The following is a 12,051-nucleotide window of genomic DNA, read 5'->3' on the forward strand; positions in this document are numbered from 1 at the left end:
TGGTTGTTGCAAATGCTAACAGTCAGTACAAATAGAGGCAGTTAAATCCAGAGCCCAAACTCCAAACTACCACACACAGTAGTGACAATACTATCTATACCTATAACTAATTTATTCTAGACACTCCCTGCAATAGACTGAACCATGTCCCTTCAAAATTCATATTTTTAAGTCTTAATCAACCCCTAGTATCTCAGAAAATGACTGTATTTAAGAAAAAGAACTTTCAAAAGGTGAGCAAGCTAAAATGAGGCCGTTAGGGTTGAGCCCTAACCCAACTGATTGGTGCCCTTATAAGAAGAAATTTGGACACAGAGACTCGAGGGATGCCTTTGCACAGTGACTTACACCAGGCCACATGGTTTGTATGTGATCAAGATGTAGCTCATGTCTAGGTTTTAAGACTTAAAATTTTGTTCTAAAAGCAGCAAGTTAAATAGCACCAACCGCTGTGTCATATCACAATTCTGATTCATTAGACTGAAAAAAGGATTAATAAATTAGAGAATTGTCAAGTATGGGACTAAATTACCAAAATGTGGTTTTAAAAAGTTTTAAATGTAAGGCCAAAGTTAGGTGTTATGGTCACAGAAATCCCTTGCATTCCTATACACTAACAATGAGAAAACAGAAAGAGAAATGAAGGAAACAATACCATTCACCATTGCAACAAAAAGAATAAAATACTTAGGAGTATATCTACCTAAAGAAACAAAAGACCTATACATAGAAAACTATAAAACACTGATGAAAGAAATCAAAGAGGACACAAATAGATGGAGAAATATACTGTGTTCGTGGATTGGAAGAATCAATATTGTGAAAATGAGTATAGTACACAAAGCAATCTATAGATTCAAAGCAATCTCTATCAAGCTACCAATGGTATTCTTCACAGAACTAGAACAAATAATTTCACAATTTGTATGGAAATACAAAAAACCTTGAATAGCCAAAGCAATCTTGAGAAAGAAGAATGGAACTGGAGGAATCAACCTGCCTGACTTCAGGCTCTACTACAAAGCCACAGTCATCAAGACAGTATGGTACTGGCACAAAGACAGAAATATAGATCAATGAAACAGAATAGAAAGCCCAGAGATAAATCCACGTACCTATAGGCACCTTATCTTTGACAAAGGAGGCAAGAATATACAATGGAAAAAAGACAACCTCTTTAACAAGTGGTACTGGGAAAACTGGTCAAGCACTTCTAAAAGAATGAAACTAGAACACTTTCTAATGCCATACACAAAAATAAACTCAAAATGGATTAAAGATCTAAATGTAAGACCAGAAACTATAAAACTCCTAGAGGAGAACATAGGCAAAACACTCTCCAACATAAATCACAGCAAGATCCCCTATGACCCACCTCCCAGAATATTGGAAATAAAAGCAAAACTAAACAAATGGGACCTAATGAAACTTAAAAGCTTTTGCACAACAAAGGAAACTATAAGCAAGGTGAAAAGACAGCCCTCAGACTGGGAGAAAATAATAGCAAACAAAGCAACAGACAAAGGATTAATCTAAAAAATATACAAGCAACTCCTGCAGCTCAATTCCAAAAAAAATAAATGACCCAATCAAAAAATGGGCCAAAGATCTAAACAGACATTTCTCCAAAGAAGATATACAGATGGCCAACAAACACGTGAAAAGATGCTCAACATCACTCATTATCAGAGAAATGCAAATCAAAACCACAATGAGGTACCATTACACACCAGTCAGAATGGCTGCTATCCAAAAGCCTACAAGCAATAAATGCTGGAGAGGGTGTGGAGAAAAGGGAACCCTCTTACACTGTTGGTGGGAATGCAAACTAGTATAGCCACTATGGAGAACAGTGTGGAGATTCCTTAAAAAACTGGAAATAGAACTGCCATATGACCCAGCAATCCCACTCCTGGGCATACACACCGAGGAAAACAGATCTGAAAGAGACACGTGTATCCCAATGTTCATCGCAGCACTGTTTATAATAGCCAGGACATGGAAGCAACCTAGATGCCCATCAGCAGATGAATGGATAAGGAAGCTGTGGTACATATACACAATGGAATATTACTCAGCCATTTAAAAGAATACATTTGAATCAGTTCTAATGAGATGAATAAAACTGGAGCCCATTATACAGAGTGAAGTAAGCCAGAAAGATAAACACCAATACACTATACTAATGCATATGTATGGAATTTAGAAAGATGGTAACGATAACCCTATATGCAAGACAGAAAAAGAGACACAGATGTATAGAACAGACTTTTGAACTCTATGGGAGAAGGCGAGGGTGGGATGTTCTGAGAGAACAGCATCGAAACATGTATATTATCAAGTGTGAAACAGATCGTCAGTCCAGGTTGGATGCATGAGACAAGTGCTCGGGGCTGGTGCACTGGGATGACCCAAAGGGTGGGATGGGGGGAGGGGGTTCAGGATGGGGAACACATGTAAATCCATGGCTGATTCATGTCAATGTATGGCAAAAACCACTACAATATTGTAAAGTAATTAGCCTCCAACTAATAAAAATAAATGGGGGAAAAAAAAAGGCAACGTTAGGTGTTATGGTATTCTAATAGATTCCATAATATTGCCCACATGAATACAACACATATTCACTAAATGCCTACATTTATTTGATATCACGTGAGAGCCCAGTGTTATACTTGTGAATAAAAGATGATGTCTCTAATTGCTAAGAAAATTTAGTCTAATTGAGGAGGTAGAAAATAATCATACAAATCATTGTTCACCTGAATCTGTGAAAATCTTTTTAAAAAGATGTCCATCGAGTCAAACTAGCATAAAATAAGATATCTGACCTCTAGAAGGGGGTTCCCTGATGATAATCTCAATTCTAAAAAATAAGCTGAAGTTTAAAAAGTGTATAGACTTCATCCATATGAAAAATTCAGTAAATCAAAATGGATCATTCATTGAAAAAAATAAACTTGTGGTTATTAGAGAGTGAGGGGCAAGGAGGGATAAATTGGGAGACTGAGATTGATATAAACACACTACTACATATTAAATAGATAACTCATAAGGACCGACTGGATAGAATAAAGAACTCTACTCAACACTCTGTAATGGCCTATATGGAAAAAGAACCTTAACAATGAGTGGTTATGTGTATATGTATAAATGATTCACTTTGCTGTACACTTGAAATTAACATAACATTGTAAATCAACTATACTCCAATGTTTTTTATTTTAAATAATGAATCACTCCTTAAATAATTAAGAAAACCAAAATTTTGCTTTAGTAAATTCTTTTATCTGAATTTTTAGCTTCCACTATATTACTAACAAATACTAAAAGTGTTAGTTAACTAACAGTATTTTGGGGGCAGGAGTTGAATCTAAAATTGAAAGTAGAAATTATTTTGCATTTTGTGGGGTTTTGTTTCTTTTGAGTGACACCTCCCGCATGACGTTAATGCATTGCATCACCAAGTCCTTATTATAAAACATCTCTATTTTAGAAAGTATTTTCCAGAAAGTAATTTTAATATTTCTGAGCAGGAAGTTGTATGTAGTGAACATTTATCTACATAAACAGCCTTGGAAAATGCATTAATCAGCTTTAGCCTACAGTGTAAGATAAGATTATTTTTCTTTCACTTCTAAACAGAAAATAGTACTTATGCTTCTGAGAAGTATTATAAAAGTGTATAGGAAATTATTTGTGAACTGTATGCACTTACTAGCATTAATAAAGGCATTTACATTATTGTACTTACAGAGCAATTTTGTATAAGATTTTATAATATAATAATAATATTTATAGAATAATACAGTACAATAAGGATGTTGCCAGGTGACTCAGTGGTAAAGAATCTACCTGCCAAGTAGTAAATGTAGGTTCGATGCCTGTATCAGAAAGTTCCCATGGAGGAGGAAATGGCAACCCACTCTTGCATTCTTGCCTGGGAAATCCCATGGACAGAGGAGCCTGGCATGCTACAGCCCACAGGGTCACAAAGAATCAGACATGACTCAGAGACTAAACAACAACAACAATAGTACAACACCAATTTGTACACAATATGTATATATAGAAATATTTATATACTATCTATATTTTATATACCTGATCCTCACATTAATGCTTTCAGATAAGCAGGTAATGTCTTATTTCCATTCATAGTCAGTAAAACTGAAAATCAGCCCAGTTGAATGATTTTCCTCATGTCTATTAGCCATAAATGGAATCACTGTCGGGAATTCAAGTCTCCTAATATCCATACACATATATGTGTATACATATACATTCTGATATATATTTTTTATACTCTCCCATGAGGTCTAAACACCAATTCAGTGAGATTAGGATAAGAAAGAAGAAAACATGAAAAGAGTACAAAAGAGAGGCAGGTATTCAGAAAGAAAATAAATAAAGAGAACAGGACAGCAAGTACACTGAAAGAGAGAAATCATTATATTTGAGGCAATCTTGGGGATGAAGGGCAAATATTAACATGCAAAATACTTTCCAAATTACAATTTTTAAAGTTTTTTTTTTTTTTTTGATGCGGACCATTTTGAAGGTCTTCATTGTTACAACATTGCTTCTATTTTATGTTTCTGGGTTGTTTTTTTTTTTTTTTTTTTTTGCCACTCGGCATGTGGGATCTTAGCTCCCTGACCAGGGATTGAACCTGCACCCCCTACATTGAAAGGTGAAGTCCTGACCACTGGACCACCAGAGAAGCCCCACAAATTAAAAATTTTAATACATATTCTCATTTGGGCCTCAAGATCAACTTTTGAGCAGGCTGGACATACATTATTGTTAACATTCTCATTTTAGTGAAACTTAGAGATATAGTAACTTTCTCAAACAGTAAGTGGTGAAAACTGGAGATCAACAGAAGTCTGCTCAATCAAGATTCCATTGTCTTTTCCCTATGCCCTTAGGCTTTTCTAACACTGAAAGATGTTTGAAGGTACAGCTTTCATAATTTCATTAGAAAGGAAATGATGAGAAGGCAAATAAGAAAACTAAAATATCTATTTTATTCTCTGAAAAGAGAAGCAAAATATTAATATGTATGCTAAGAGATGCATACTAAGTTACTCAGTCATATCCAACTCTTTGTGACCCTATGGACAGTAGCTCACCAGGCTCTTTTGTTCATGGGATTCTCCAGGCAAGAATACTGTAGTGGGCTGCCATTTCCTCTTCCAGGGAATCTTCCCAACCCACAGATTGAACCTGTGTTGCTTACATATCCTGCATTGGCAAGCGGGTTCTTTACCACTAGCACCATCTGGTAAGCTCATGTAAAGGATACACTAGAGTTTTTGTTTGTTTATTTTGTTTTAATGATAAGATTTCTGTTTCTGGCCAAGATACAGGAACAAGGAAAGGAGATTTCCTCCCCTGAAACATTTTTTTTTAATTAGGATAAAAACTACATTAAACAATAGTTTTCTAATACTGGACATTAGATAATGCAGGTCATGATCCCTGGGAGTGAGAATAAAACCCCAGTTAGATCTACATTGCCGCAGCTTACTGTCTATAGTTTCTAGGCTGTTGCATAGAGAGAGAAAACACAGGTAGAGCACAACGGTCTCCCTGAGATGAGGATACAAAGCTGAGAGCTGGGGAGACCAAGAGAACTAAAATTTACTTGGCATGTTACCAAGAGGAGAGAACTTCAAGGAGAGATTTGTAGCAAATTATCCACTTAGTCTTCAACTGAGTGATAATAAATAATTCTACATGAGAAAACTACTCAAGGCTGGAGGAAAAAAATCACCCTAAGAAGTAGAGGGAATAATATTCAAGTTTAAACAGGAGAGGAGATGGCTTGTGTTCCCACGAATAAAATGGGGAGGGGGGGTGGAATCTGTCATTTGGTTAGAAATCTGAGAATGGTATTTCTCTAGTAGGGGAACAAAATAATCCACAAAAGGCTGCTCTGGTTCCACCTAACAAAGCTTAAAAGCAAGGCTAGAAATTATCTAAGTATTTTCAAGTAACTTTACTGTGTTCCAGAACAAACTTCAAGGACATTTAGAGGAAAGAAAAATATGTATCACCTAACAAAGTAAACATAAAATGACTAGCATACAAGCCAAAATTACCACAGACAAACCAAGAAACAGGAAATAGAATTCATGTTAAGAAGGAAAAATCAATCCAAAGAACTGACTGGATTCATGATTCCAGCAATGTAAGAGGAACTGGAGATACACCTCTGCCTGTAGTAAGTAAACAAATAAAAACAAACACATAAAATATATGAAACAATGGTTTTCAAGATACTGGACAGTAGTCTCTTGAAATGGAGACAAGTGACCCATGATAAACAGATAGTAAACAAACAAGGTGAACCTTAAAATTGCCCCAGCTTACTATCCTTAGAAAATTTACAGGTCACAGAGAATGGAGGAGAGACTCAGGTACAGCCATGCAGAACCTGTGTTAAGGAGACAGCTGAGATTCCAGGAAGGTGAAGTCAGTTGAAATTTATCAAAACAGAATATTGGAGATGAGAGAGCTGATCAGTGGAAACCCTAGAAATATGAATAACCCTTAAGGATTCCACAGAGTACTGATCACCAAACATATATGAGGAACTACTCAAGATCAGAGAAAGGTCCATCTGAAATGATTAAAGAGAACAGTACCCTATGTTTATACAGGATCAGGACTAGTACCTGTTCCTATCAACCACACTGGAAAAATCTCAAAATTCATAAGGCAACTCAACCCTATTGGACAGAATACTCAAAAGGGCTGTGTCACAGTAGTAGGTGATAACTAGCTCTAGTGTGAATATTTCTCCCCTCTTACCTAACAAATGGTAATAGCAAAGCCAAAAAGAATTCACAGTTTTCATTGAACGGAACTGTATCCGAGAACAAAATTAAAAATTATTTATAGAAATAAAAGATCGTTCACTACTCAATAATATAAAACAATGTCTGGTATTCAATAAAAATTACCAAGCATGCTAAAGAAGCAAGAAAATAGTGAGGAGAAAAATCAGTCAATTAAAACTAACTCAAAACTGTCACAGATGTTGTTATTATCAGACAAGGACAACAAAACAGTTATAACCATGCTCCATATGTTTGAAAATATAAAGAAGAGACATGGAAGATACAAATTACAAAAAATAAAAATTGGACCTTGGAGTACAAAATTTAAAATATACTACATATGATTAATGGTAAATTGGATATCATCAAAGAAAAGATTAATTAATATAAAGACATATGATATCAATGATACAAAGTAAAACACAGATGAAAAAGATAAGAGCATCAGTGGTCTGTGGGACAACTAATATAAGAAGACTGATATAAATGTAATTGGAGTTCTCAAAAGTTGGCCTGGGAAAGCAGAAAAATATTTGAAGTAATAATGGCCCCAAATTTTCCACACCATAAACTAACAGGTCAAGAATCTCAATGAACTCGAAACATAAGAAATAGAAAGAACCCATACCAAGGCATATCATTATGAAGTTGCTCAAAAACAGTGAGGAAGTCTTTATAGCAACTACAGGGCCAGAGGGTGGGTGTAGAAAGCCTCTGTTATATATAGAATAACAAAGACTAGGAGAACGACAGTTTTTCTTTTTGGAAAAAGCACAAGTAAAAATACAGTGAAGCAACATCTTTAAAGATCTTTAAAGCATGAAAGAAAATACTGTCACTAGGACTCTGTGCCCAATAAAAACATCTTTTAAAAATGATGGTGAAATAAAGACTTTCTCACATATATAAAAGTTGAAAGAATTCATCCCTTACTGCATACTTTTACTAGAAGAAATGTTAAAGGTAGATTTTCAGGCAAGAGAAAAATACATATCACATGAAAATATGGATCTACACAAAGGAAAGAATATCATTAGAAAGAGTAACTACATAGGGAAATATATAAGAATTTTTCTTATTATTTACAACTCTTTTAAAAACAACTGCTGTAATAATAAAAAACTAAAGCTCTATAGATGATAATAAATCAACAAAGGAGATGCAATGAAATCATAAAATACTTGATTTATCCAAAAGCAGAAAAAAGGATAAAGGTAGTAAGAAAACAGATGGGACCAATAGGGAACATAAAGATGGCAGACTCAATAATCTATATTTAAATCTATATATTTTATGAAAAATATATATTAAATGTAAATATGTTTTGTAGAAAATTTCAAGGAGATCAAACCAGTCAATCCTAAAGGAAATCAACTCTGAATATTCATGGGAAAGACTGTTGCTGAAGCTCCAATACTATGACCACCTGATGCAAAGAGCTGACTCATTGGAAGAGACCCAGATGCTGGGGTGGATTGATGGCAGGAGGAGAAGAAGGTAGCAGAGGATGAGACGGTTAGATAGCATCACTAACTGAATAGACATGAATTTGAACAAACTCTGGGAGGTAGTGAAGGACAATAAAGCCTGGTGTGCTGCAGACCATGGAGTTGCAAAGAGCAGGAGACGACTTAGTGACTGAACAACAAAAAGTGTATTAGACATAAAATATGTGTTTTATATGTAAGCATGTAAATTGAAAGACAGATTGTCAAATTAGATGAAAAAGGAAAATCCAACTATTTGCTGCTTTCAAGAAACGCACTTTAAATATAAAGATAGAAATAGGTTAAAAGTAAAAAGATGATTAACATTAATCAAAAGAAAGCTTGATTGGCTATATGAATATCAGAAAATGTAGATTTCAGAGCAAAGAATATTACCAGGGATAAGGAGATTCATTTCATAACGACAAAGAGATCACTTTACCAAGATGACTCTCTTACCACTCTAAATGTTTGTACCTAAGAAAGGAGACCTAGACTTATGAAAATTACATGAGAGAATATTTCTTATTGTTTCATTAGGTGAAAACTATTCGTATGTTTATAAATCACAGTATCTGTTTATAACTCACTTTAAGCCAGAATTGTTACCCACTGGCATTTTGAATACTTAGGAAAGTCTTGAAATTCCTTATGATCAAGTAGAAAAAAAAGAGTTTTACTCCATGTAATCCAAGAGAGTAAAGCTAGAATCTGACCCAAGTTAGAGGCTGTTATGACTCCACTGAAAGGGGAAGCTCTCTAGCAATGAAATCTGTCCAGAAATAAAGCAGGTGGTTGTCTTAGAGAGATTGTCTTTTATACCTCCAGAGATGGCAGAAAAACCACAACTAACACTTAGGAGATCACATGCACAGGCTGCTACTATTTGAGCCTGGGTAGAATAAGTGGATTTTAAACTATAAAATTTGAATGCTATATAGAAACTTATGTGGAAATGAACTAGAAACAATGAAGTTGGTATAGGATTAAGAAACTGTTCAACATAGAGATTTGAAATTAAGCATTTTTCTCTTGGATCCTTATATATAAGGATACTAATGCCAACCAAAAATTTAGATCAATATCAATTTGTTGGCATCATGTTGAATTTTATTAATTGAAAGTTTGAAAATCATAGTTGCTGGAAGTAAGTATAAAAAAATTTAAAAAAATTTTTTTTTCTGCTTTAAGGAATCTAGCACCCTGGTAAAGGAAGCCAATACTTGCCTCAGAAATGATTCAATAGAACATAAAATATTAACATGTCATAAAAGTAGTACAAGTGAAGTGTCCAGGAAAGATATATTATTTCTATCTGGAAGATAGCAGTGGGCCTTGAGGGTTAAGAATATTTGAACATGTGGGGATGGTAATGTAACTGATTTTTCAGCAGAATGACACCCACAAAATTCCAGGAGCAAAATAACATGGGGTCTCTATAAAAGAATATGTAGTACTCCTTTTGACTGTGTTGATAAATGAGAAAGGAAAGAGCAGAAAGTAATTTTAGAAGAGTGGGATGCCAGAATGACTAAAATAAACAATCGTGACCATAGAATGCTGGCAAGTATTTGGAGAAACCAGATCTCTCAGATGTTTCTGGTAGGAATGTAAAATGGTGCAGTCACTCTGGAAAGTAAGTTGGCAGCTACTTACAAAACTAAACATATACTAATTATACTACCCAGTAATTGCACTCCTGGGCAATTATCCCAGAAAAATGAAAACTTATATCCACACAAAAACCTGCATACAATTATCCACAGTAGCTTTATTTATAATATCTCCAAACTGGAAACAACTACAACGTCCCTCAATAGGTGAATGGTTAACCAAACTTTGGGCTTCCCTGGTGGCTCAGTGATAAAGAATTTGCCTGCCAATGCAGGAGACGCAAATTTGATTCCTGGTCTGGTTGAAAAGATCCCTTGGAGGAGGAAATGGCAACCCACCCCAGTATTCGTGCCTGGGAAATCCCATGGACAGAAGAGCCTGGTGGGGTATAGTCCATGGGGTTGCAACAAGTTGGACACAACTAAAGCGACTGAGCATCTAAACAAATTTTAGTACACTGAGCCATGGAATCCTATTCAGCAATAAAAAGGAATCAATTAAGTATACATGTAACCACTTGGATGGATTTCAAGGGCATTATTCTAAGTGAAGAAAGGCTACCTCCAAAATGCATATACTATAGGTCAATTTATATAACATTCAAAATTACAGACATGGAAAACAATTTGTCAGAGGTTAAGGATGGCTGTTGGAGAGGGAATGGAGGGTATGGATGTGACTCTACTGAAGTAGCATGAGGGAAATCTTTGTGGTGATGGAAGATCCTATATCCTGATTGATGACAAAACTATGCATTCAATAAAATAACATGGAACCACTCACATACATTTCATCAAAATCAAATGCCTAGTTTTGATTTTATACTATAATTATGTAAGATTTCATTATGGGGGAAACTAGGAAAAGAATATACAGGACATCTTCATATGGTACTATCTTAGCAAAATTCCAAAAAAAAAAAGGGTTTTTTTTTCGTTTTTTTAATTTTTTTTTTAATTTTTATTTATTTATTTTTTTGTCATACATTGATATGAATCAGCCATAGATTTACACGTATTCCATCCCGATCCCCCCTCCCACCTCCCTCTCCACCCGATTCCTCTGGGTCTTCCCAGTGCACCAGGCCCGAGCACTTGTCTCATGCATCCCACCTGGGCTGGTGATCTGTTTCACCATAGATAGTATACATGCTGTTCTTTTGAAATATCCCACCCTCACATTCTCCCACAGAGTTCAGAAGTCTGTTCTGTATTTCTGTGTCTCTTTTTCTGTTTTGCATATAGGGTTATCGTTATCACCTTTCTAAATTCCATATATATGTGTTAGTATGCTGTAATGTTCTTTATCTTTCTGGCTTACTTCACTCTGTATAAGGGGCTCCAGTTTCATCCATCTCATTAGAACTGATTCAAATGAATCCTTAATTTTCATTTTCAATACACTATAACCTTACAAAAAAAAAAGAAGAGAAGCCCTATTTTTAAAAAAAGGTTTTAAAACATGTAAATTATAAAATCCTACTTTTTTTTTCTGTAAAGCTAATCATATACTTATCATCGGACTCAGAAATCTCACTTTTAAGTATTTATTCAAAAGAAAATTAACATATATGTTCATAAAAAACTTATAAAAGAATATTTATAGCAATTTTGTTCATTATCACTGAGAAACAGACATGATCCAAATGTATGTCAGTTGGTGAATGGATTTAAAAAAAAAACTATTCTACATCCTTACAGTGGATTTTTATTCAAGAATTAAAAGAAATGAACTACTATGCCTGCTCCACCATGGATGAACATTAAGAGCATTATTCTAAGTGAAAGGAACCAGATACAAAATTCCATTCATATGACAGCTTTAAAGTGACAAAATTACAAGGGCAGAAATCAGATCAGCGGGTTCCAGGGGCCATGAACCAAAGGACAGGATACAGCATTGACCACAAATGTGCACATGAAAATACTCTGTGGTGAAGTGTGTTACACAAGTGACTGTTAATCATAACTTATGTAACTATACACCCCAAATTTTGAGTTTTGCCTTTATAAATTTCACTTCAATAAACTCAACTTTAGCAAAAAATTTGACATTCAATATCATACCATTTCAAAAACATTTATATATTTATATATCAAGGA

The sequence above is a fragment of the Cervus canadensis genome, chromosome 4, assembly GCF_019320065.1.
Source record: "Cervus canadensis isolate Bull #8, Minnesota chromosome 4, ASM1932006v1, whole genome shotgun sequence".
NCBI classification, from domain to species: domain Eukaryota; kingdom Metazoa; phylum Chordata; class Mammalia; order Artiodactyla; family Cervidae; genus Cervus; species Cervus canadensis.